The 24,088-nt window shown below is 37.9% G+C and overlaps 1 long non-coding RNA gene across 1 annotated transcript; it reads left to right on the top strand.

Moving 5' to 3' along the window:
• The first annotated feature begins 16,033 nt into the window (after positions 1-16,033).
• On the top strand, positions 16,034-17,489 carry LOC148635287 (uncharacterized). The gene is made up of 2 exons (XR_015933273.1): positions 16,034-16,684; positions 17,089-17,489. It is a non-coding gene; the product is annotated as an uncharacterized LOC148635287 (long non-coding RNA).
• Positions 17,490-24,088: the final 6,599 nt, after the last annotated feature.

Here is a 24,088-nt window from a genome sequence, read left to right as displayed (position 1 = left end):
CTGAAAGTAAATAGAGCCATAAGCACTGAGCTAAGGACACTGCTCCAGGACATGCTGGCTGTCGATCCTGACCAGCGACCAGAAGCCATCCAGCAGAAGAAGCAAGTCAGGCAAGCCATGGCACGAGAGAAAACATCTTTGTAGTGAGTGATAGCAAGATGTCCGTGACCAAGGGCAATTCGTCCGAGTAAAGTCTGATTTCATTTTTACGTCCCGAAAGGCCACTGCCTTTGTGCTGTAGATTTCTGATTTAGACGGGCATTTCTATGGACAACTTTGACTTTTCTGTGGGTCCAATGAAAATAAGTTTAATTTATTCTTTGTTACAGTTTTCGAAAGTTTAAAGACATTCACTGAGTTGACGATAAAGGAAAAGTTTCATCTTTCACCTCTTGGAAGGTAGGCCGGTCAGAGGTACAATATATGTCTTCATGTCTTCATCCTCCATGTTTGTAACTACAGGTTTCACAGTGTTGAGCTAAGACACAAAAACACCTACAAATGGCAGTTCCAAATGTATAAACCTGGGCTGAAAAAGTGTGTACAGTATATACTCTGTGTAGGTCTGATAAAAGTATTCGAGTCAAAGTGTCATATGGATACAAATTCTCATGATTTTGTATTGTGTGTTTTTTCTCTGTTCTGCTTTATTGAAAGAAATCAGATGCTCTTCCTGAAACTTACCTTAGCTGATTCTTCAGCTAAACCAGACAGACTTCTGAAATTCTCAAATATTATCAAATCTTGTTGGTGCAGAGGTGGTGGAGCCCATTACCAACAGACTCACAGCTGAAATTGCTGTGAAAAGGGCTTCTACCAAATATTAACATGTGGGTGAAAATGTAAACAATTGTAATATTTCCTTTTTTCCCATTGAAAGTATAACATATGTGGTGTGAGAAAGAGGTCCTCATTTAATTGCATGAAACTCTGGCACTGGCGCAACAAACTGAACAAAGTTCAAGGGGGGTATACGCTTTCTGTAGACACTTTATTTCCTCTTTTTCCATACTCTAAGAAATGATTTGGGAAACCTGTGGGACACTGGAGGTCATTATACATGAGCCTCTTTCTGCACCTTTTAAGCCATTGAAACCTAGTTGCCTTGTTACAAGGTCTAATATTACAGTAGGTGTGGTTTCTGTCTCCTAATTTCTGAGAATGATCAAATTGGGGAATAAGTTGTAGGGAATACCACTCTTGCACTTCTAAGAAAAGACTATCTCAAATGAAACTCGCTATAGAAAGACATCTTGTTGAAAAATTCTTTATTTTTTGTCATTTCTAAAGAAAAAACATTCATCAAGTCCTTCACAAATGTTTTGTTTGTGACTTTCTCTGTTGTTCCCTTTCACACTCAACTGAACTATGTGTTATGTCTTGTAAACGTAATCAAACATTTCACTTAGGTGTGTGGGTTAACACAAACCCATATTGTATGAAACATTCAGTTTTTCATTCAAGTTTTTTCTAACAATTGCATCCATGCTAGGACTACAGTAAACAACACTTTTTACTAAAGTAAATGAAATTGTTCATTAAACAAGACACATTGTTTTAAATGTATGCAATACGACGACACTAAAAACAACACTGAAACTTTTCATTGAAATACTGTACGAGATTGTGCATATTCAATGGATTTCTCCTGGTGCTTTTTTTCATCAGTCTTTTCATATTCTTGTTCTCTACTCAGGTGTCTCCTGTTCCTTTGGTGATGTCTGCTGTACACACATGGTATCATACACTTGAGCAAAGTGTGATACCACCGTTTGTTCTTCTCCTAAAATAAAGATGAACATTGACAAAAGTCAGAAGCACACTTTTCTTTGACAGACGAACAAACAATGCAAGAATAACCATACTCTCTGTTCCTTACTCATTTCTACCTACCTGTTTGACCACTTTGTCTGCTTCAGTCAGGACAGGGTGCTGGGGCTGACTCTGAGCAATCTGAGAAGAGCTCTCTGTGATCTTCTCCCCTACAGTGGCTACATTGTACTCTGTTTGAAATCCAGGTATCGCCTCCGGTAAGTTCCTCGGTCCTTTTTGGGACTTGAAAGGGTAGAATCATTTTGTGACTACATTTCCTTGTCATGCACTGATATGTTCTGGTTTGTGTTCGATTACTGCAGGCGTTCAAGTACTTTCTTTTTGTTCTAGATTTGCAGTGTTTGAGATGGTAGGAACTTGTCATATTCTCAACTCTGAATGCTCTGTAAACATACTATTTTAGCAATTCTTAGAAATCTGAAAGCAGTGTTACCTGTATCATTTTTTGTCTTGGTAGTAGTATTGCAGCTCCAACATCAGCACTTAAATAATGGTTTGTGATGTTACTTGTCCTTGGAGTCAGTATACTCCTGAGAAGTCAAGAGAAATCTTACGTAAGCATTAATTATGTTTCACTTTTGAAAGCAAAGTACGTGTCAAGTACTTTGAAGGCATTTGTTGATACTTTTAAGCACTTTCGTTGATTATTATTATCCTTCAATTAGTTATTACAAGTCCAACATTCTCTACATGATCTCACTCCATATTCAGAATGTGGGAATACAATTGTTTTAAGGAAATGCCACTGAATAGATAGTAGCTGCACTCTACAAAGATGAATTTGCTAATTAATCAGTGAGGGACACAGCTTATACTTCAGTAGTCTAAGATCATGTAATGATGATTATTGTACTTTATAACTAGCAAAATCCCCATATCCTGTTCATTGCCCCTTTTTCAATTATGTGGATTGACTTATCCCTGAAGTGGTTAATTCTCACCTTGACATCTCATAGAGCAACTGAATCTCTACCAAGGGTGAATGTGTCCTTCCTCTTAATGTCTAAAAGAAAAGGTTAAAATTCATTGAAGCAAAATGCAACAACCCAAAATGTTGGGGAGGTCGTTTCCACAGTTATTTCATATGACAGTGCTTGGAGTGAAACTACATGACCATGGTGGAGAAGAAAAAACACTTTACCTTGTTCCTCCTGACTGATGTCCTTATGCGTGTTTTGCACAGTTGAGGGTTTTGTGTCTTGTCGTCTATGTAGGCAACAGCCCTCTTCCCTGGGATAGAACTAGATGATATTTAGACACGTTAATTTGACTTCTCCATTGCTCACATTGATGTGGATATGATTATAATGCTCTGTTTTGTGGGCTTCCCAAGAAAACAATAAATCCCTTACTACTTGTTCGAAATGCAGTAGCACAGATCCTAACAAATACAAGAAAGAGAATATCATTCCTGTTTTGAAAAAACTTCACTGGTCACCTGTATTATCTAGGATAAATTTGAAAGTTCTTTTACTTGTTTTTAAAGCTTTAAGCGACCTAGCACGTCTGTACCTTACTGAATGTCTGTCTTCATATGTTCCTATACGTGACCTGAGATCTGCACATACTGGCCTACTGCAAATACCACATGTGAAATGCAGAAAGAGTGGAGAGGCTGCTTTTTGTTTTTATGCTTCCAAATTATGAAACTCACTTCCACTTTTTATTAGGCAGTCAAGCTCGGTACATTGTTTTAAAAAACATTTGAAAATGTTGCTTTTAGTTAAAGTGGGTCTTTGTTCTTTCTGTTTATGTTTCTTTTTTTAGTTCTCTTTAATTGTTCTTATTTTATTACGACTTTCCTAATTTTTATTTATTTAATTGACATGTATGTTGCTTTACTGTATTGCTGTATTTTCCTTTACAACTGAAAGTATATCTCTCAATTTTAATATTTTATTTTTAAGCTTGGTTTTTAAAGCACCAAAGCACTATTTGTATGAAAGGTGCTCTATAGATAAAGTTTATCATTATTATTTTTAATATTATTATTATACTTTATTACATTTTTGGTTAGGACAAAGATTCTAGTAGAGGTGGCCTCTTTTACCCCGTTCCAAAAAATTGGAAAACTACCTTCAGAATACACTGACAATGACCATCTACTGTCTCCTCTAACTGTGTATTGTCATCATGCATATCTTGTGTATTATTTATTGTAGTTGGTTTTGTCATTCTGTAAAAAAGCCACCTTTCAAGGCACTATATAAAATAATGTTTGTTATTATTATTTACATTTTTCATCGTAAAATCTGGCGAAGAGTCTTAAGAGAATAACAAAGAACACGTTGCTCTTACCTTTCCATTCCAAGAAATGCCCTCAGCTCGGATTGCAGAGATTGACCTCTCTGTCTCAAATTCTGAGAAACATAGACTCGATTAAAAAATGACCATTTCCTAAGATTCACATAACATCACCAGTCAACATTTGCCACTTGACATCAATAGAAACCATAGAGTTCATGACATTTCCAATCAGTTTTCTTTCAAGGTACAATACCAATCGCCTTGCCAGAAGAGTTATACTGCGGTAGATAAATATTACAAATGTCAGATACACGCAGAGTTGTTTGGATTACTATGAAAAGATTGGCAAATATATTTATGTTCATTATATTTCTTGGAGTGACAGAGCTAAAGAGAAAACAATACTTACCTTTATCTCTGCAGACAGGATCGCAAGGGATTCCCTTATACTGGGTTCCTATGTAACAAATAATACATTATTCAAAAAACATGATATTTCTCTGTCCATTGGCAGCATGATTGTTTATCATTACAGTTTTAGTTAGCTTTAATTTTGGAAACCCCAAGTAAACATAGTTTGTGCCTTTCTCTGAACTTTTTGGCATTTCAATTCAGTTGTTTGTAAGCTTATTTTACAGTTGCTAGGTTGATGAAGTTCCTGAACTGTGCAGTATTTCTTTTGGGTTTGGTGCGAATCATATTCTAGCGGTTGGGGGAAAAAAGCACAGGTGCCATCCCACCATTAAACCCTGAAACTTACCTTAGCCGATTCTTCAACTAAACCAGACATGTTAACTAAGTGTTACAGTATGTGTGTATTTTAGCAAACACAACTGAAGTTCTGTTGTCTCCTTGGAGACACCTGGAACTGGTGTGATGCTGGTTCTATGACATCATTCGTTCTAAATGTAAATGCAGGTATTGGCACAACATAGTAAATTGATGTAAAGTTATGGATCCATTTATGATTTTCACTCAGTTTGAAAGAGTTCCTGTCGTGTGGTTAAACTTTGTGTTACAGAGGGTTAACTGGGGTTCTGGCTATTAGTTAGGCTTGGTCATTCAGTCATCTGGTTCATGAAATAGGAAGCTAAGAGATCTGTGTTTTAGTTTTACTGTTTGTTTTTGTTCCATAGAATAAGAAATGTTTCATTAATATTAGTAATAGAGTAGCTGTTTCTCTAAACAGTGTGTGTCAGTTTGCACTGCAGGTGTGCCAGGTAGAGACCATTTAAGAACGAAAAAATATGCTGTCATTTACTGCCGTGGCTAATTTCTGTTAACCTTGTCTCTCACTCACTTTGATGAGCAAAATGTTCATACATAAAGCATACATTTGTGATTGGTCAGAAGAAGCTTCTTAACATATAAGATATAAAGAAAGTCAGAAAGTTAGGCACTTAGGTCAGCCTTAGGCAGTTAACCAAGACCATAATCCGATAAGAAGCTATTCCCTTTCATGTTGCTAAATCACATGTAGGATACATGAGTTACACCTCCACTTAAGAGACCTTAAAGAGACCTTGGCCAGCCAGGAGTGTGGAAAACCGTAAAACAGTTCTTGAGGACCTAATTGTTAACTCTTAACAGGCAAAGGTTCCTTCAGTCCTATGAGAAATATTTTAGAATTGAACTAAAGTGTGTTTCCGATACAGGAGCATATGTCTGTCAGGGCCTGTTGGAGAGGCCCTGCGTGAGAACCCCTGGCTGCAGTTCCACATCCCCCTGAAAGTAAATAGAGCCATAAGCATGGAGCTAAGGACACTGCTCCAGGACATGCTGGCTGTCGATCCTGACCAGCGACCAGAAGCCATCCAGCTGAAGAAGCAAGTCAGGCAAGCCATGGCACGAGAGAAAACATCTTTGTAGTGACTGATAGCAAGATGTCCGTGACCAAGGGCAATTCTTCTGAGCTAAGTCTGATTTCATTTTTATGTCCCGAAAGGCCACTGCCTTTTTGCTGTAGATTTCTGATTTAGACGGGCATTTCTATGGACAACTTTGACTTTTCTGTGGGTCCAATGAAAATATTTATTTTTACTTATTCTTTGCTACAGTTTTCGAAAGTTTAAAGACATTCACTGAGTTGACGATAAAGGAAAAGTTTCATCTTTCACCTCTTGGAATGTAGGCCGGTCAGAGGTACAATATATGTCTTCATGTCTTCATCCTCCATGTTTGTAACTACAGGTTTCACAGTGTTGAGCTAAGACACAAAAACACCTACAAGTGGCAGTTCCAAATGTATCAAATGTATAAACCTGGGCTGAAAAAGTGTGTACAGTATATACTCTGTGTAGGTCTGATAAAAGTATTCGAGTCAAAGTGTCATATGGATACAAATTCTCATGATTTTGTATTGTGTGTTTTTTCTCTGTTCTGCTTTATTGAAAGAAATCAGATGCTCTTCCTGAAACTTACCTTAGCTGATTCTTCAGCTAAACCAGACAGACTTCTGAAATTCTCAAATATTATCAAATCTTGTTGGTGCAGAGGTGGTGGTGCCCATTACCAACAGACTCACAGCTGAAATTGCTGTGAAAAGGGCTTCTACCAAATATTAACATGTGGGTGAAAATGTATACAATTGTAATATTTCCTTTTTTCCCATTGAAAGTATAACATATGTGGTGTGAGAAAGAGGTCCTCATTTAATTGCATGAAACTCTGGCACTGGCGCAACAAACTGAACAAAGTTCAAGGGGGTATACGCTTTCTATAGACACTTTATTTCCTCTTTTTCCATACTCTAAGAAATGATTTGGGAAACCTGTGGGACACTGGAGGTCATTATACATGAGCCTCTTTCTGCACCTTTTAAGCCATTGAAACCTAGTTGCCTTGTTACAAGGTCTAATATTACAGTAGGTGTGGTTTCCGTCTCCTAATTTCTGAGAATGATCAAATTGGGGAATAAATTGTAGGGAATACCACTCTTGCACTTCTAAGAAAAGACTATCTCAAATGAAACTCGCTATAGAAAGACATCTTGTTGAAAAATTCTTTATTTTTTGTAATTTCTAAAGAAAAAACATTCATCAAGTCCTTCACAAATGTTTTGTTTGTGACTTTCTCTGTTGTTCCCTTTCACACTCAACTGAACTATGTGTTATGTCTTGTAAACGTAATCAAACATTTCACTTAGGTGTGTGGGTTAACACAAACCCATATTGTATGAAACATTCAGTTTTTCATTCCCGTTTTTTCTAACAATTGCATCCATGCTAGGACTACAGTAAACAACACTTTTTACGAAAGTAAATGAAATTGTTCATTAAACAAGACAAATTGTTTTAAATGTATGCAATACGACGACACTAAAAACAACACTGAAACTTTTTATTGAAATACTGTACGAGATTGTGCATATTCAATGGATTTCTCCTGGTGCTTTTTTTCATCAGTCTTTTCATATTCTTGTTCTCTACTCAGGTGTCTCCTGTTCCTTTGGTGATGTCTACTGTACACACATGGCATCATACACTTGAGCAAAGTGTGATACCACCGTTTGTTCTTCTCCTAAAATAAAGATGAACATTGACAAAAGTCAGAAGCACTCTTTTCTTTGACAGACGAACAAACAATGCAAGAATAACCATACTCTCTGTTCCTTACTCATTTCTACCTACCTGTTTGACCACTTTGTCTGCTTCAGTCAGGACAGGGTGCTGGGGCTGACTCTGAGCAATCTGAGAAGAGCTCTCTGTGATCTTCTCCCCTACAGTGGCTACATTGTACTCTGTTTGAAATCCAGGTATCGCCTCCGGTAAGTTCCTCGGTCCTTTTTGGGACTTGAAAGGGTTGAATCATTTTGTGACTACATTTCATTGTCATGCACTGATATGTTCTGGTTTGTGTTCCATTACTGTAGGCGTTCAAGTACTTTCTTTTTGTTCTAGATTGGCAGTGTTTGAGATGGTAGGAACTTGTCATATTCTCAACTTATTTTCTCTATGAGACTCTGAATGCTCTGTAAACATACTATTTTAGCAATTCTTAGAAATCTGAAAGTAGTGTTACCTGTATCATTTTTTGTCTTGGTAGTAGTATTGCAGCTCCAACATCAGCATTTAAATAATGGTTTGTGATGTTACTTGTCCTTGGAGTTAGTATACTCCTGAGAAGTCAAGAGAAATCTTCCGTAAGCATTAATTATGTTTCACTTTTGAAAGCAAAGTACGTGTCAAGTACTTATAAGGCATTTGTTGATACTTTTAAGCACTTTCGTTGATTATTATTATCCTTCAATTAGTTATTACAAGTCCAACATTCTCTACATGATCTCACTCCATATTCAGAATGTGGGAATACAGTTGTTTTAAGGAAATGGCACTGAATAGATAGTAGCTGCATTCTACAAAGATGAATTTGCTAATTAATCAGTTAGGGACACAGCTTATACTTCAGTAGTCTTAGATCATTTAATGATGATTATTGTACTTTATAACTAGCAAAATCCCCATATCCTGTTCATTGCCCCTTTTTCAGTCATGTGGATTGACTTATGCCTGAAGTGGTTAATTCTCACCTTGACATCTCATAGAACAACTGAATCTCTACCAAGGGTGAATGTGTCCTTCCTCTTAATGTCTAAAAGAAAAGGTTAAAATTCATTGAAGCAAAATGCAACAACCCAAAATGTTGGGGAGGTCGTTTCCACAGTTATTTCATATGACAGTGCTTGGAGTGAAACTAAATGACCATGGTGAAGAAGTAAAAACACTTTACCCTGTTCCTCCTGACTGATGTCCTTATGCGTGTTTTACACAGTTGAGCGTTTTGTGTCTTGTCGTCTGTGTAGGCAACAGCCCTCTTCCCTGGGATAGAACTAGATGATATTTAGACACGTTAATTTGACTTCTCCATTGCTCACATTGATGTGGATATGATTTTATTGCTCTGTTTTGTGAGCTTCCCAAGAAAACAATAAATCCCTTACTACTTGTTCGAAATGCAGTAGCACAGATCCTAACAAATACAAGAAAGAGAATATCATTCCTGTTTTGAAAAAACTTCACTGGTCACCTGTATTATCTAGGATAAATTTGAAAGTTCTTTTACTTGTTTTTAAAGCTTTAAGCGACCTAGCACGTCTGTACCTTACTGAATGTCTGTCTTCATATGTTCCTATACGTGACCTGAGATCTGCACATACTGGCCTACTGCAAATACAGATGCAGCCATTCAAAATGGGTGAGGTATTTCGCGGCATACCCCGGTGGGCGTGTCACAGTATCACGCAGTATCACGCGGTATCACGTGTGTCACGTGTGTCACGTGACTAACTATCCGGCGTCGCCTTGTAAAACCGCCAGGGGGAGCTTAACCTCTCATGTACAGCATTTGAGCCTTTAATTTTGAACTGTGTATTACAGCATGTTAATCATCAGTCATTAAAATGTTGGTATATATTATGAAAGCAAGATTGCTCAGTTGGACAGAAGTACACAACCTACCTTTATCAGAAATATTTATGCATCAAAGCCTTTACTGAAGATATTACTAATAGTATTGATAATGGATGACTTTGGACAAGCTGTATACTCAAAGTATAATTTCTTTAGCACATTTGTACAAGCACTTGGAATCTGTCCAAGCCATACTTTGTCAGGCATTTTGTTTTACTTCAACGGGGCATAAAAACTTCCTTGCTTTTAACAGGGCATTTCATAATTTCTAGCTACGAAAATGATTTAAAATGACACCTATCATTCAACTAGAGCTTAAAATATCACAAGGAAAAATACACACCGGTATTCCATTTCTCCCTAAACATTGCTTCGAAGTCTTTAACTAACGTGATACCGGAGTCAACAAGCATACTTTTAGAATTTGATTAAAAGGGAATATAATATGGAATCGCGTATCTAAAGAATTTAATAACGGTATGATTATATCCGTGTACTGCGGCAGGACTGTGTAAGGCTGTTTCGCCTACCTGATCATGCGAGCTGTCTTGTAGCCTACTGGTCTAGGTGCGTGACTAACAACGCACAGGTTGTGTGTTCGAATCCAGCTGGTGCTGGGCTTTTCTTTTAACAAACATTTCTTTGAAAAAATAGAATAGCGATATTATGGACAATCAATTGACTTTTATATTTCAAAATATCGCAACATGATCGATATTTGCGATATTTTGAATATATCTTCCCTTCTGACAGCGGTTCCTGCTTCTATTGTGTGTGTGTGTGCAACAGTAAATTTTTATAGAGAAATGGAGGCTGGACAGTATGCGTTACAATATAAACATTTATATTGATTTAAATCGTGTTCTGATTTAAATCGCAAACGCGTGTTTAATTATGTGTTTTTTAATCATGATCAGGCTAATGCATTTCTACATTTTCTGTATGAACCAGCTTAGAGGTTCATACAGAAAGACAGCTTGTGTTTAAATTGAGTGTAAGGTAATTTATGCTTCTAAAGTCATGGTCAGTATTGTTGTACTGTGCTGTACTGTGTCACATTATTTTATAGCGTTTTTATTGCGTTATTAAATCCGGTGGCGCTGTGTTAGTTTCCTGACTCACATTATTTAAACTGCGACACTGATCATTCATCTCTAAATAAACTTTATTTTATATAGCGTTTTAAGCAAATAGGTAATTAGATTGCTCATAAACCTAATCACTTTTTCTACATAAACACAGCGTGATTGCTCTCTGAAAATGCTTTTCCTTTATTTTTAAAGTAGGCTCAGATTTCAACTATAGATCGTATTATTATAAACTTTCTTGGAAAAATGTATTTTATGTAAACCATGTTTGCTATTAATTCATTTAGGGCTAAAATACGTTCATTGTCTTCTAATCGAGTCGAGTTGACATTGGAAGCCTGCCACACCCGGACCGTTAAACCAACGCATTAGCACGTCAAAGCCCATTGAGCCAGTATTGGCTTTAGTATCCCCCCCTTCTCCCCTCAATTCAATTCAGTTCAAGGTGTTTTATTTGCATGACAGATGGGTACAAGCAGTGTTGGGTACTGTATGTATATTGTAACGCTTACGGCAGACAGGCACTGTGTAGGAGCCGACGCACCAGAGCAGCGCCTGCAAATTTTATATTTATAACTTAGTTTTTAAAATTAGTCAAGCAATACGAAGCATCTCCTTTTACTTAGTGCCTGAGCATACTGCAACGCGTGTGAAGCCCATAAACGATATTAATTTTGGAACTTAAACATACAGTATATGGCTGGTCTCGGTACTTTAAAGAAAACATACACACCAGTATTCCATTTCTCCCTAAACATTGTAAGCTTCGAAGTCTTTAACTAACGCGATACCGGAGTCAACAAGCATACTTTTAGAATTTGATTAAAAGGGAATATAATATGGAATCGCGTATCTAAAGAATTTAATAACGATATAATTATATTCATGTTGCAAAAGAACTGCAACGGACATAAAAACTCCCTTGCATGGTTTCATTACGACCAGAATCGGTCTTGAGATATTTTTAACTTGATTTACAGTATTTGAGAGGTATGTCTTAACACCGATACTACAGTGCTTAAGTACTGCTCACGTATATGTTTCTAGGTTTATATTATGCATTTCATACGGTCAAATTACTTTTGAGCAATAAGAAGCGAGAAACGGTATGCGTTTTACTTTCGTTTTGTGCTGGGACCCGTAGATTGATTAGAGATATCAAGTACATACAAGTCATTTTTTAAATGTTGTAGTTCGTCTTGAAAAAATGTTACGAGTACATCATCTATCAACAATTACACAGGTTCTGTTTCCATATTGCGGATTTTGGTTACGTAATATTATTTTCTAGATTTCACGTTGTGAATATGATGGGATGTCTGATGGGATGTTCCTAAAAATCCATCCTCTGTAAAACGTCTTCTCTAGTTGTCCTGCATATGTATTCGCTAATGAAGCTGTGTGTTCTGAGCCTAGCCAGCTTAGAGGGCTAAAGACAGCTTGTGTTTAAATTGAGTGTAAGGCAATTTATGCTTCTAAAGTCATGGTCAGCATTTATCTTTGTACTGTGTTGTAAACTTGTTCTGTGCCAATCACAAACTCGTTTTCAATAAAATTATTTTATTAATTCAGCAGTTTGTGAGAGGGACATCCAGCAGGGAGACACACACACACACCGGTTTTCATTGACAACATTGTTTTTTTTTCAATTCCTCTTGTCTAACAGGAATGTTTTGTTTGTGGACAGACTGTTAGACAAGAGGAAAAGACCGCCTCCTCCTACGAAGCATTTCGTTGATCCGATCACGAATTCTTTTCCAGTCGTACGCAGCAAGGGTTGAGAATCTCCGATTCACCATCGTACTAATGGTTTCCCGGAGATTGGGTTAAAAAAAAAAACATACTAACAACTGTGCCATCCTACTCCTTAGTTAATACATTTTATTATTCATGAACAGTTAACATTGTTAGCAAAATATTTTGAATTATATTTAACCCTATTTTTTCTTTAGTTTTGTATTTAACTTATATGATAGTCAGACTTAATGTATATTTGAACAATGAAAATATATTTTTACAAGATTTTACATTAAGCACTTAAAATTAATATGGTTAATAATAGTAAACTGTAACATGCTGTAACAAGATCGGTTACAAGAAGAAAATGCTTTCAGAGAAAATGTTTCAACCAAACCTGTTCCCACACACCCCGCCCCCACTACCATTAGAATATACACAAACATTTTAGCGTTTCATTCTGAGCAGAAGACACTCACACCTGAAGAGTGCTGGCTGTGACGAATTAAACCGGTTTTACAGGTTTCAATCACAGACCATGTGACATGGGACTCAGTAAACTACGGTAACACCGTATTTGATAACGCTTTAAAAACGCTATAAAATAATGTGACTTGGCACAGAACAAGTTTACAACACAGTACAAAGATAAATGCTGACCATGACTTTAGAAGCATAAATTGCCTTACACTCAATTTAAACACAAGCTGTCTTTAGCCCTCTAAGCTGGCTAGGCTCAGAACACACAGCTTCATTAGCGAATACATATGCAGGACAACTAGAGAAGACGTTTTACAGAGGATGGATTTTTAGGAACATCCCATCAGACATCCCATCATATTCACAACGTGAAATCTAGAAAATAATATTATGTAACCAAAATCCGCAATATGGAAACAGAACCTGTGTAATTGTTGATAGATGATGTACTCGTAACATTTTTTCAAGACGAACTACAACATTTAAAAAATGACTTGTATGTACTTGATATCTCTAATCAATCCACGGGTCCCAGCACAAAACGAAAGTAAAACGCATACCGTTTCTCGCTTCTTATTGCTCAAAAGTAATTTGACCGTATGAAATGCATAATATAAACCTAGAAACATATACGTGAGCAGTACTTAAGCACTGTAGTATCGGTGTTAAGACATACCTCTCAAATACTGTAAATCAAGTTAAAAATATCTCAAGACCGATTCTGGTCGTAATGAAACCATGCAAGGGAGTTTTTATGTCCGTTGCAGTTCTTTTGCAACATGAATATAATTATATCGTTATTAAATTCTTTAGATACGCGATTCCATATTATATTCCCTTTTAATCAAATTCTAAAAGTATGCTTGTTGACTCCGGTATCACGTTAGTTAAAGACTTCGAAGCTTACAATGTTTAGGGAGAAATGGAATACCGGTGTGTATTTTTTTCTTTAAAGTACCGAGACCAGCCATATACTGTATGTTTATGTTAAGATTTCCCTTCAGTGGTAAACTTAGATATGAATATTCAATACTTAAACGGGCACAGTTAAGACATTAAATATACATATACATATTGTATACAGTACAGTTTGCATACGGTAATATGTTTATGTTACGCGATTAAAAAATAAATAAATAAAACTGGAAGGTCCAGCACCACCATTATGTTTATATGGTTGTTTTTGTTGGTTGGTTGTTATTATGGTTATTAATAATACGATCTATAGTTGAAATCTGAGCCTAAATAAAAAGAAAAAGCAAGTGATTAGGTTTATGAGCAATCTAATTACTTATTCGTTTAAAACGCTATATAAAATAAAGTTTATTATTAATTTGCTGGACAGAGCGGTGAACATTATTATGCATAAGACAAAGATAACGATCCTGGTCAGTTTAGAATTCTGTGTACGCTGTAAGGTTTTTACTTCTTAAACTTTTAAAATACACGTTTTGAATATGAAGAATTCCTCTTCCTGGTAGTGTGTATAGCACGCCAGCATGTCTTTTTTCTCCAATCAGAGGGGTGTCAGATGGTGTCAGCCAATCACCATTCTGCGTTGGGTAGCAACGGGTGACTGTTCTCAGGCGGAAGATGTAAACAGCTTAATGTTCGTGTTAAATAATTTTTTTTAATTCAATTAAACGGGCACAGTTAAGACATCAAATATACATATACATACTGTATACAGTACAGTTTGCATACGCTAATATGTTTGTTACGCGATTAAAAAATAAATAAATAAAAATGAAAAGCCCAGCACCAGCTGGATTCGAACACACAACCTGTGCGTTGTTAGTCACGCACCTAGACCAGTAGGCTACAAGACAGCTCGCATGATCAGGCAGGCGAAACAGCCTTACACAGTCCTGCCGCAGTACACGGATATAATCATACCGTTATTAAATTCTTTAGATACGCGATTCCATATTATATTCCCTTTTAATCAAATTCTAAAAGTATGCTTGTTGACTCCGGTATCACGTTAGTTAAAGACTTCGAAGCTTACAATGTTTAGGGAGAAATGGAATACTGGTGTGTATTTTTTTCTTTAAAGTACCAAGACCAGCCATATACTGTATGTTTACGTTCCAAAATTAATATCATTTCTGGCCTTCACACGCGTTACAGTATGCTCCTATTCTTTTTATGCTCAGCTACTAAGATTTCCCTTCAGTGGTAAAATTCAATATCTACAACGGGCACAGTAAAGGCGTTTACAGTAAGTCTTTCTACGACAGACCAACGGACCACGAGTGCCCCTGTCGGTCAACCAATCACGCACCGCGGTATCGCGTGTCATCTTACCTGCGGTATCTGTACTGCGGTGTCTGTACCGCGCACTTTGAATGGCTGCATCTGTACCACATGTGAAATGCAGAAAGAGTGGAGAGGCTGCTTTTTGTTTTTATGCTTCTAAATTATGAAACTCACTTCCACTTTTTATTAGGCAGTCAAGCTCGGTACATTGTTTTAAAAAACATTTGAAAATGTTGCTTTTAGTTAAAGTGGTTCTTTGTTCTTTCTATTTCTGTTTCTTTTTTTAGTTCTCTTTAATTGTTCTTATTTTATTACGGCTTTCCTAATTTTTATTTCTTTAATTGACATGTATGTTGCTTTACTGTATTGCTGTATTTTCCTTTACAACTGAAAGTATATCTCTCAATTTTAATATTGTATTTTTACGCTTGGTTTTTAAAGCACCAAAGCACTATTTGTATGAAAGGTGCTCTATAAATAAAGTTTATTATTATTCTTTTTAATATTATTATTATACTTTGTTACATTTTTGGTTAGGACAAAGATTCTAGTAGAGGTGGCCTCTTTTACCCCGTTCCAAAAAATTGGAAAACTACCTTCAGAGTACACTGACAATAACCATCTACTATCTCCTCTAACTGTGTATTGTCATCATGCATATCTTGTGTATTATTTATTGTAGTTGGTTTTGTCATTCTGTAAAGAAGCCACCTTTCAAGGCACTATATCAAATAATGTTTGTTATTATTATTTCCATTTTTCATCGTAAAATCTGGCGAGGGGTCTTAAGAGAATATCAAAGAACTCTTACCAAAGTTGCTCTTACCTTTCCATTCCAAGAAATGCCCTCAGCTCGGATTGCAGAGATTGACCTCTCTGTCTCAAATTCTGAGAAACATAGACTCGATTGAAAAATGACCATTTCCTAAGATTCACATAACATCACCAGTCAACATTTGCCACTTGACATTGAAGAATGATGTGAAGACGGGGGTTTGATTTTAATCCTTTCTGTAGGGGGTTTAGACTTCTAAGTCACAAGCTGGGGTTTATGGCAGGAAAGGGGATTAACTGATAAGGACTGCAGATGCAAGCTAGGAACCCCCCTGGGTGTAATGTTAATCTGACCATTTGCCCAGAACATCGTAAACTGGCCAAATACCATGAACCCCCCTCTCTACCATCAGACCGAGTGACGTCAGAAACGGAGAAGAAAACACTATATAACCCAAAAGTTTGTAACAGTACGGCGAACAATACTTCGGTTTTGTTGTTTCTTGCGGGAAACAAGACTTCGGCTTTATTGTTCTTTGCATGCAATAAACTCATTTGTTTTACTTCATCTCGGGATCAAGAACCTTATCTCTTCTGTTACACCAGTCCCCTACAAGTCTGATGTGCCCTACCGCTGATCAATTTCCATATGAGAATAGCCAGAGTGGAAACCCTCAGCTGGTGCCCTGTGAACTGTGTCACAGGAAGTTTGCTGTAGAGAGGCTGGAGAAACACAGCAAGATCTGCAAGAAGCTTCAGAATTCAAAGAGGGAGGTTTTTGACTCTTTCAAGCACAGGGCCAAGGGAACAGAACTGGAGACATACATCCATAAGAAGAAGGTTAGACCGCCAATTGTGGTAAGGGCTATCCTTAAACTCTTTCCAAGCTTCCCTTGTTTTCTCCTAGAGTCAGACTCAGCTTATAAATCAATGTAAACAATAAATAAGTGTTTTATGAAGTACTCTTCTGAAAAACTGCCGCAAAGGCACATTTGCCAGACAGAATAAATGGGTCTTAGTGACTTCTGAATTCTGTTGTAAAAATCTACATGAGATATCAAGCAAATAGCACTCACGGGAAACAAAACCATAACTAAATTGTACTCTCTACCCAATGACATGAAAGGTAGGCCCAGAAAGCTACGTTATTACTGTATTGATATTTTCTTGCCTTGTGAATGGTTTGCGACCAGACTGTGTACGCAGTGCTAGTCTGGACTTTTTCTGGAAGCTGTTTCATTGGTTTCATTTCCTGTTCCCAGCTGAGAAAGAACAACTGGAGGCAGAAACACGAGGATTTCATTCGGAGCATCAAATAGGCCAGGGAGGTGCAGCAGGTGATCACGCAAGGAGGGAAGGTTGTGAACCTGCCCCAGCCCCCCGCGAATCCAAACCCCGACTACGTGCCCTGCCCTCACTGCGGCCGGCGCTTTGCCCCCAGGCCGGCACAGAGGCACATCCCCAAGTGTCAGCACATCAGGAGCCGCCCTCCTCCTCCTCCTCACAGATGAAAACTGATGTGAAGAAGAGTAAAAGAGTCATGATCTTGGCTCACGACTCACGTCCTGCTTTTTCTTTTTAGAAATATATTTAGCACAGTTCATCCGTATGATGATAAAAAAAATGTTACCTTGTTTTAATAAAATGATTTTTTTTTGGTGGACTGGTGTTTGCGTAACTGTGGTTATTTCAGTTTTTTTCCCTTGCGAAAATGTGTGTTGACCGTGAAAATAAATTTCAAGCTGTTCTTATCATTCATACACCTTGACCTCCTAAAAATAATTGTTCAACCTGGAACGTACAATTAGCAGGCAATAGAACAGGTCACATTGGCCTTGGAACCATCAAAAAGTAGTATTCACACATTCTCTGCATCAATTTTCCTTTAAAACAACTGAAAAAGCAAGGTAAAGTGTGATTGATTTTTTAATGAAAGTTATTTGATTTAATTTATTTAATTTTCATAATATTTGAAATATGTTGAGATTAATGTGACTCAATATTATCTGCAGCTCTTACACTCCAGGCACCTGATAAAGTGGAACGCAGTGTCTTTGCCTTACATGGCGCTCAGCTCTTCCTCAATCCCAGCAGAAGCAGCAGCCTCCGGGTCCTGCCTCATGCACAGCTTAAAATGCAACACCGAGTAATACAACAAACAACAGGGAAAACCATTCACGATCAGACACATCCGTTGATTGCTGGCTCTCAGTAAAGGGACATTGCTGTGGTCCACGCATGAATCTGTTTTCCAAGTGCCTTATCCAATACAGTGTTGAGGCCAGTTTTCCCAGAAGCCATCTAAAGGGGAACACACAATAACTTGTAAAACCTCCAATTTACATCACAAAATAGACTACATTTCAAGGTTAAAGAATTACCATGTTCTGCGATTCAGAACGAGGCAGCAAAACTTCCTGTAATCTGATGTGGCCCTGTGACATTGTAAAGGAGCAGGCTTGTGAATACATCTCGTTTAATCCAATGGAAATATTGCTCTCAACTTTTTTACGTTTTTGCCAATAAATAATATTACATTGTTAACTCTGCATAAAGAACCTTGGAATGGAACGTTTTTTGCAGTGAAATGTTTGCTGCATAACCTATACCTTTTCTCTCCTACATCACATTGCATTAGTCATCACAGTGATTAGTGAGCAGGAAGGGCTGCATCACATTGCAATTTGTGTGGAACTTGAATGCGAATTTGTTACAACATGGCGTAACTTACAGTACTTTCACAAAATTCATGATTTTGTGCTCAATTTTGAGTTTGTAGTTTTTCTATAATGTCAATGATTTTATTTTGTGACTGAAATTAAATACTTTTGTGTCTGCAAAATTGGGACTGTAGTTCCACCTTAACCTACTAGTACTGTATGTCTTTGGACTGTGGGAAGAAACTTGAGCACCTGGAAGAAATCCACACAAATGAAGGGAGAACATACAATTCCATCCAGACTGCACCCCAGGAATTGAACCCAGGACCCCAGCTCTGTGAACCACAGTGCCACCTCATTGCTATAGTCACTATAATTAATGTCAAAACTCATTTGCAAATGAGCCGCCTGGGATCCAAAAGGATCAAGACAAGGATCCAAACAAAGCACTATCCCAAAGCTTGGCTTTGTACAGTATATCATACAGGGCTTGATGCAGAAGGCAGATAATCTAAGTCCATGCAATAATTGCTAAGGGAAAGTGACTTTGTGTTTTTGGAGGGAAGTCACTCAACATGGAGCTGTGTTAGTGAAATGATTGTTCTGATGTACGGCTGATGTCCAAACACTGAAAACATGATTGTGTATGCAATCGCACTCCTGAGCTCCATTGGGTATGGTTAAAATAACTTTTTATAGTTCATCACATTCAAAGTGTGTGTACCTGATGAAAGTGTAACACGCATTTGGAGGAGTTATTCAGGATTTTCTTTCATTCAACTATTTCAAGACCCATTATTTTCAGATGTTGTAGTATACGTGAATAATGAAAGGCCTTCATATTACACAATGAAGGAATGACTTTGCAGGTGTGAAGAATAAAAGATTAATTCAGCTCACTTTGGGGAGTTTCACAATGGCCCTCCTTATAGAAATGTGGGTTTGATTAAAGGAGTGAAGAAAAAGCACTGAATAATATTTGCTTCTGTAAACGTAATCATCTCAAAATATGGTTGAAGAAATTGAAGAAGGTTAAACATAATCCAAAACGTATACGGTCAATTTAAGTACAACCAGAATTCTAGTGTTTATGCAATGCATCTGTGGGTTGATATGAAATACGGCCGTTCTTAAACTAAACGAGGTTATCGAGAGCATATTCCGAGTACGGCTGTGGCCAGTTCTACTGTGAACTGTGAGGACCGTATCTTATCCTGAACTGGCTGTGCGAATACCGTCCTCTGCTGGCAGAAGGAATAGATTACAACGGCACTGTATTGGCGATTAGTCCTATTGCTAGAATATTGAAACAACAAGGAGTCCGCGGAGTCAAGCAATGCTGAATGAACAAGTACCTGAAATTCAATAGGATTTTGTGTATTGATTACAAATAGGTGTGAAATTCTCATGTACAGTGGTATTCATGGATTCCTTACACAAGCAGCCGTTGTTATGATACTTTCGTAATCTGAATATAAATCTGTTATCTACCTGAAACTGTAATTATTGAATAGATTAATGTCTTTGAAATGCTTCATTAACTGGGCAGTTTCCATGTTTGGAAATGTTTTTATTTTGATTGCTGATTGCTAGATACTGTATGTTTAATAGGCATGCTGTTAATATTTTCTACAAGAGCCAAATAAGACAGTTATGCTGTAGTAAGTTCTATATAAGTTAAATAACATAAGTTATAATTTGTTCTGAGGTCAATTTGAATCTCATACTAAATTACTGGTGTCCTTTTATCTGAGAAACACTACCTGATTGATCACCTGATGCCTAGAAATTAGCATGCACAGTAGCCCAGCGTTTAGCATTGCTAGCTCACAGTGCTGAGGCCCTGGGTACACTTATGGACCTGGGGTGCTATCTGTATGGAGCTTGTATGTTCTCCCCATGTTTGCATGAGTTTGCTTTGGGTGCTCCGGCTTCCTCCCACAGTTCAAAGAACTACTGGTAGGTTAATTGGCTTCTGGGATAATTGGTGAGTGTCTGTGTCTTCCCTGCATTGGACTACCATCCAGTCCCAGGTATCTCCTGCCTATTACTTTCTGAGGCTCTGGCTCCCCCGTGCCCCGCGACCCCCTGACCCCCTGACCCTGAATTGGATGAAGCGGTTAGAAAATGGGTGGTTTCTGTTATGCTCTGGTCATGCTCTGCCATAGCAACAACTTGTAAAAAATGCAGATGCTAGGATTTAACTCAAAGAAGGAGCTCAGATCACTGTGTTGGCATCACTGTACAGGTGTCCGGTGTGTTTTAGAACATATGTTAAAATCTTATTTACTAACTTCTAGACTTTTTACCCCCCATATCAGTCTGCAGGTGCACAGTGGTCTGTGGACACCCTCCTTGCTCTGTCGTAAAACAGGAAATAAAAAGCAACTGGTTTTGACTTTAATGCACTGAGACTGTGGAACTCACAGAACTCTCTTGTCAGAAAGGCAGCTTCTAACAGCTTTTAAGTGAAGACTAAGAACACTTTTCTATTTTATTAAAATAGATTATATATGTTTTGTTTAAATATATGTTATAAATGTTAAAACGACAGCTCGTATAAGCTTGTATTTTTACCTTTCGATCATTTTTAGAATTGCTCTGAGTTGCTTTTACCATGATAAACAGTACAAAATATGAGGTGTTGAACTTGTCAAAAGTTTTAAAGCGCTTTATGACGTAAAGTGTGATGACAGTCCTTGGCGGTCTATGTAACAATTCTTCTTGAAGTAGGTCATCGGGCTAACAGTACATAAACATTACAGCTCAAGTGCTTTTGTATCTGAACACTTTTAGGTAAGTAATTTAGCAGCTGCGGTATTAATCGTGATTTTAATGGCAAATTCAATTGCAGGTAAAATAAAAATGGCGGATAACTTTCTTTCTAGCTCCGTGAAGCGGTCGCGCCACATTATACATATATACAATAATAAGAAACATAATATGTACAGTAGAATTTTTCACTTTAAGCTGGCATTATCCAGAACCGGGTCAGGGCCCGGACCCGGACCGTGCAGTGTGGTCCGTCGGCCTTCTAAAGATGTTTAGGAGATCGAGGCGCCCTTGGATTTGATTAGAAACTTGCATAATTTCTTAACTTGACCCCATTATCCTAAAAAAAAAACGGCCAGGCCCAGACCAAAGCATGAAGGCTGCGAGGATCGGGGGACTCTCATTTTTGGTCACAGCGTACAGTAGTAGATCAGTAACCTCTGTTTATCGTGATAACCTTTAATTATTTTCCAGTACTTTTTTAAATGATAAAACACATTGTCTCGCCAGTTTTGCTAAAGAAACCGTTTTAGTGTTTACGCATAAATTTGTAAGCCGTAGGTTTAAATCTCGTGTTCTTATTTGCCGCATTTTCATCGTAAGAGAGGCGCTCGTTTGCGATTTACGCGCTGAATATTGTAAGCAGAGGAGCCTTAAGGCACAGCCTCGCCTTAACACCATCGTTTGCATTGTTATTGTCATCCAGAAAAGCAGTCGTAAGAAAATGAATCTGTGGCGGCCCCGAACATTAAAAAACTATAACTAGACTGCAAATACATCCCAATCTTACTATCAACACGTTTTAAGAGCCCTCTCCTTTCCACCGGTATACAAGCTAAGAGAGAAATGTTGGAAATCCCATCTGAAGTAGCCCTCGTCTCAGCTTCGGAGCTGTGAGCGATGGGGATCATAATTAAAAGGGGGTACAGTTACTTTGAAAATGTGTATGTGATACTTAAATTTAAATAAAATAAAAAGATAAATTATATAACACAGACTGCTATCAATGTCCATGTGTTTAAGACGTATGAATCGGTTTTAAAACAGGCACACCCCTTTACTTCTCACAAATCCAACTGGAGTCTCAGTCCGTCGTCGCGATGAATTAGGAGCTCAGATGTAGGCTAAGTGATTGCAATTTACTTATTTAAAAGAACCACTTCAAATCAAAAGGGAGACATTTTGTAATGGTAGTTATCGTATTATACAGTATACGTAATTGTAGATATACAGTACATAAAGGGTATGAATAGGTGTGAGCTTTTACTGTATATTTAATATTTTATCTGACCCATTTGTAGAAACCGCCTACTCAGATTTAGTTAAGTGGTCTGCCACCATAAAGACAGAAAAATATAATGACATCCTGTTACATTAACTTCAAAATAAACGCCGTAACTGCGGCCATATGAAAATTTGGATAAAGATTATACAAACATCCTAAGGAGCTCTATGACATATGAGCGTCGTAATAATGGTTGGTGACCTGACGTAACAGTGCTCCCTGAATTACGTGATCTGTATTTACCCAAATACAGATATATCACAGGGAGATGCAGTCAAACATTGCATTGCTATCGTCGTGGTGAACTATTTCTCCGCTGTTTGAGACTTGTTTGGTAAGTGTCATCAAATATTCTTGTCAATTTGTAGCGAAATAGATATACTGTATCATAATCCTTCAGCTATCTATAATGTAGTGAAACGGCTAATTAATATTGATAAATTCCCTTATTCACAGTGACTTTTGCTCAAACCCCTGTTGCATAATGGGTTAATTTTATATAAAAAACATTTATATCATAGATATAATACAAGCTTTGAAATGAAATAGTACATTTCCAGGTTTCAGTTAAACATTTTTAAAAAAGCTCATGACTTTAAGCATTCTGAACATTGAGAATGTTATTTGGGAAACAAATGTTTTTTATAATGTTTATGTTTAGGATCTGTCTCCTACTGAGTCAGCATGCAGCATTCAACACCATTATGTTTAATATTAAAAAGTTGTGTATTTCCTGAATTGTTTTTTTTATTCTTTTCTATTAGACCATACTAGACTGTGCAGGATATCATTTATTTGCCATTTTTGCCTTTTCCAGATACCTGGGAAACAAAGCTCATATCTCATTTGCCAATGGAGCCCAGTCCTAAGCCTGGTGCTCTGTCCCCCTCCCCGAAGGACACAGACTCGAATCGACCCGCGCCCTTAAGGCGACAGGATCTGATCTCCACGTACTGCCCGCCTCCCAAGATACAGCTTCTGAAGGACACCTTCCAAGAGAAACTGATGCAGGAAAAGGAGAAAAAAATGATCGCCATATACAATCGACGGCAGGAGGCGGCTCTACAGAAGATGAGAAAATCTTTCCAATATGTCAAATACGCTGCGGAGAAGAAGACGGGGAACAGCTATCGCTTCCAAACCCAACAGGGCCCCGAGAAGAACATTGTGGGGTATGATCGGTCTTACCCCCTGAAGCCTATGGGTAACAGGAAAGTCTCCGGCCCTGGTGAGGCTCGGGCTGTGGACCGCCCGGAAGCACAGAGTGATTCCTTGTTTGCCCCCACCCCGCCTCAGGATGGTCATGAGAGGCCCTGCGAGAGGCCGGGCAGGAGGGACTCAAGAGTACACAAACCTAAGGACAGGACTGTCCTCCCCATGGTGGCGACCCCTCCAGGGCAATGCCCTTCTCATGCCAATGGGAAGGAGCACTTTCAGTTGCAAGAGGAGCTACGAAAAGTGGCCGAGGCAGAGGCCGCGCTGAAGGAGGAGCATCGCCGGAGGGAGGCCAGTCTGCAGGATGTGATGCGCCGGAAGGAGGCCATG

Source organism: Lepisosteus platostomus, unplaced genomic scaffold (assembly GCF_059453375.1).
Source record: "Lepisosteus platostomus isolate fLepPlt1 unplaced genomic scaffold, fLepPlt1.hap1 Scaffold_29_H1, whole genome shotgun sequence".
Lineage (NCBI taxonomy): Eukaryota > Metazoa > Chordata > Actinopteri > Semionotiformes > Lepisosteidae > Lepisosteus > Lepisosteus platostomus.
Note: the sequence above shows the minus strand (reverse complement) of the source record. Positions and strands in the feature narration are given on the sequence as shown.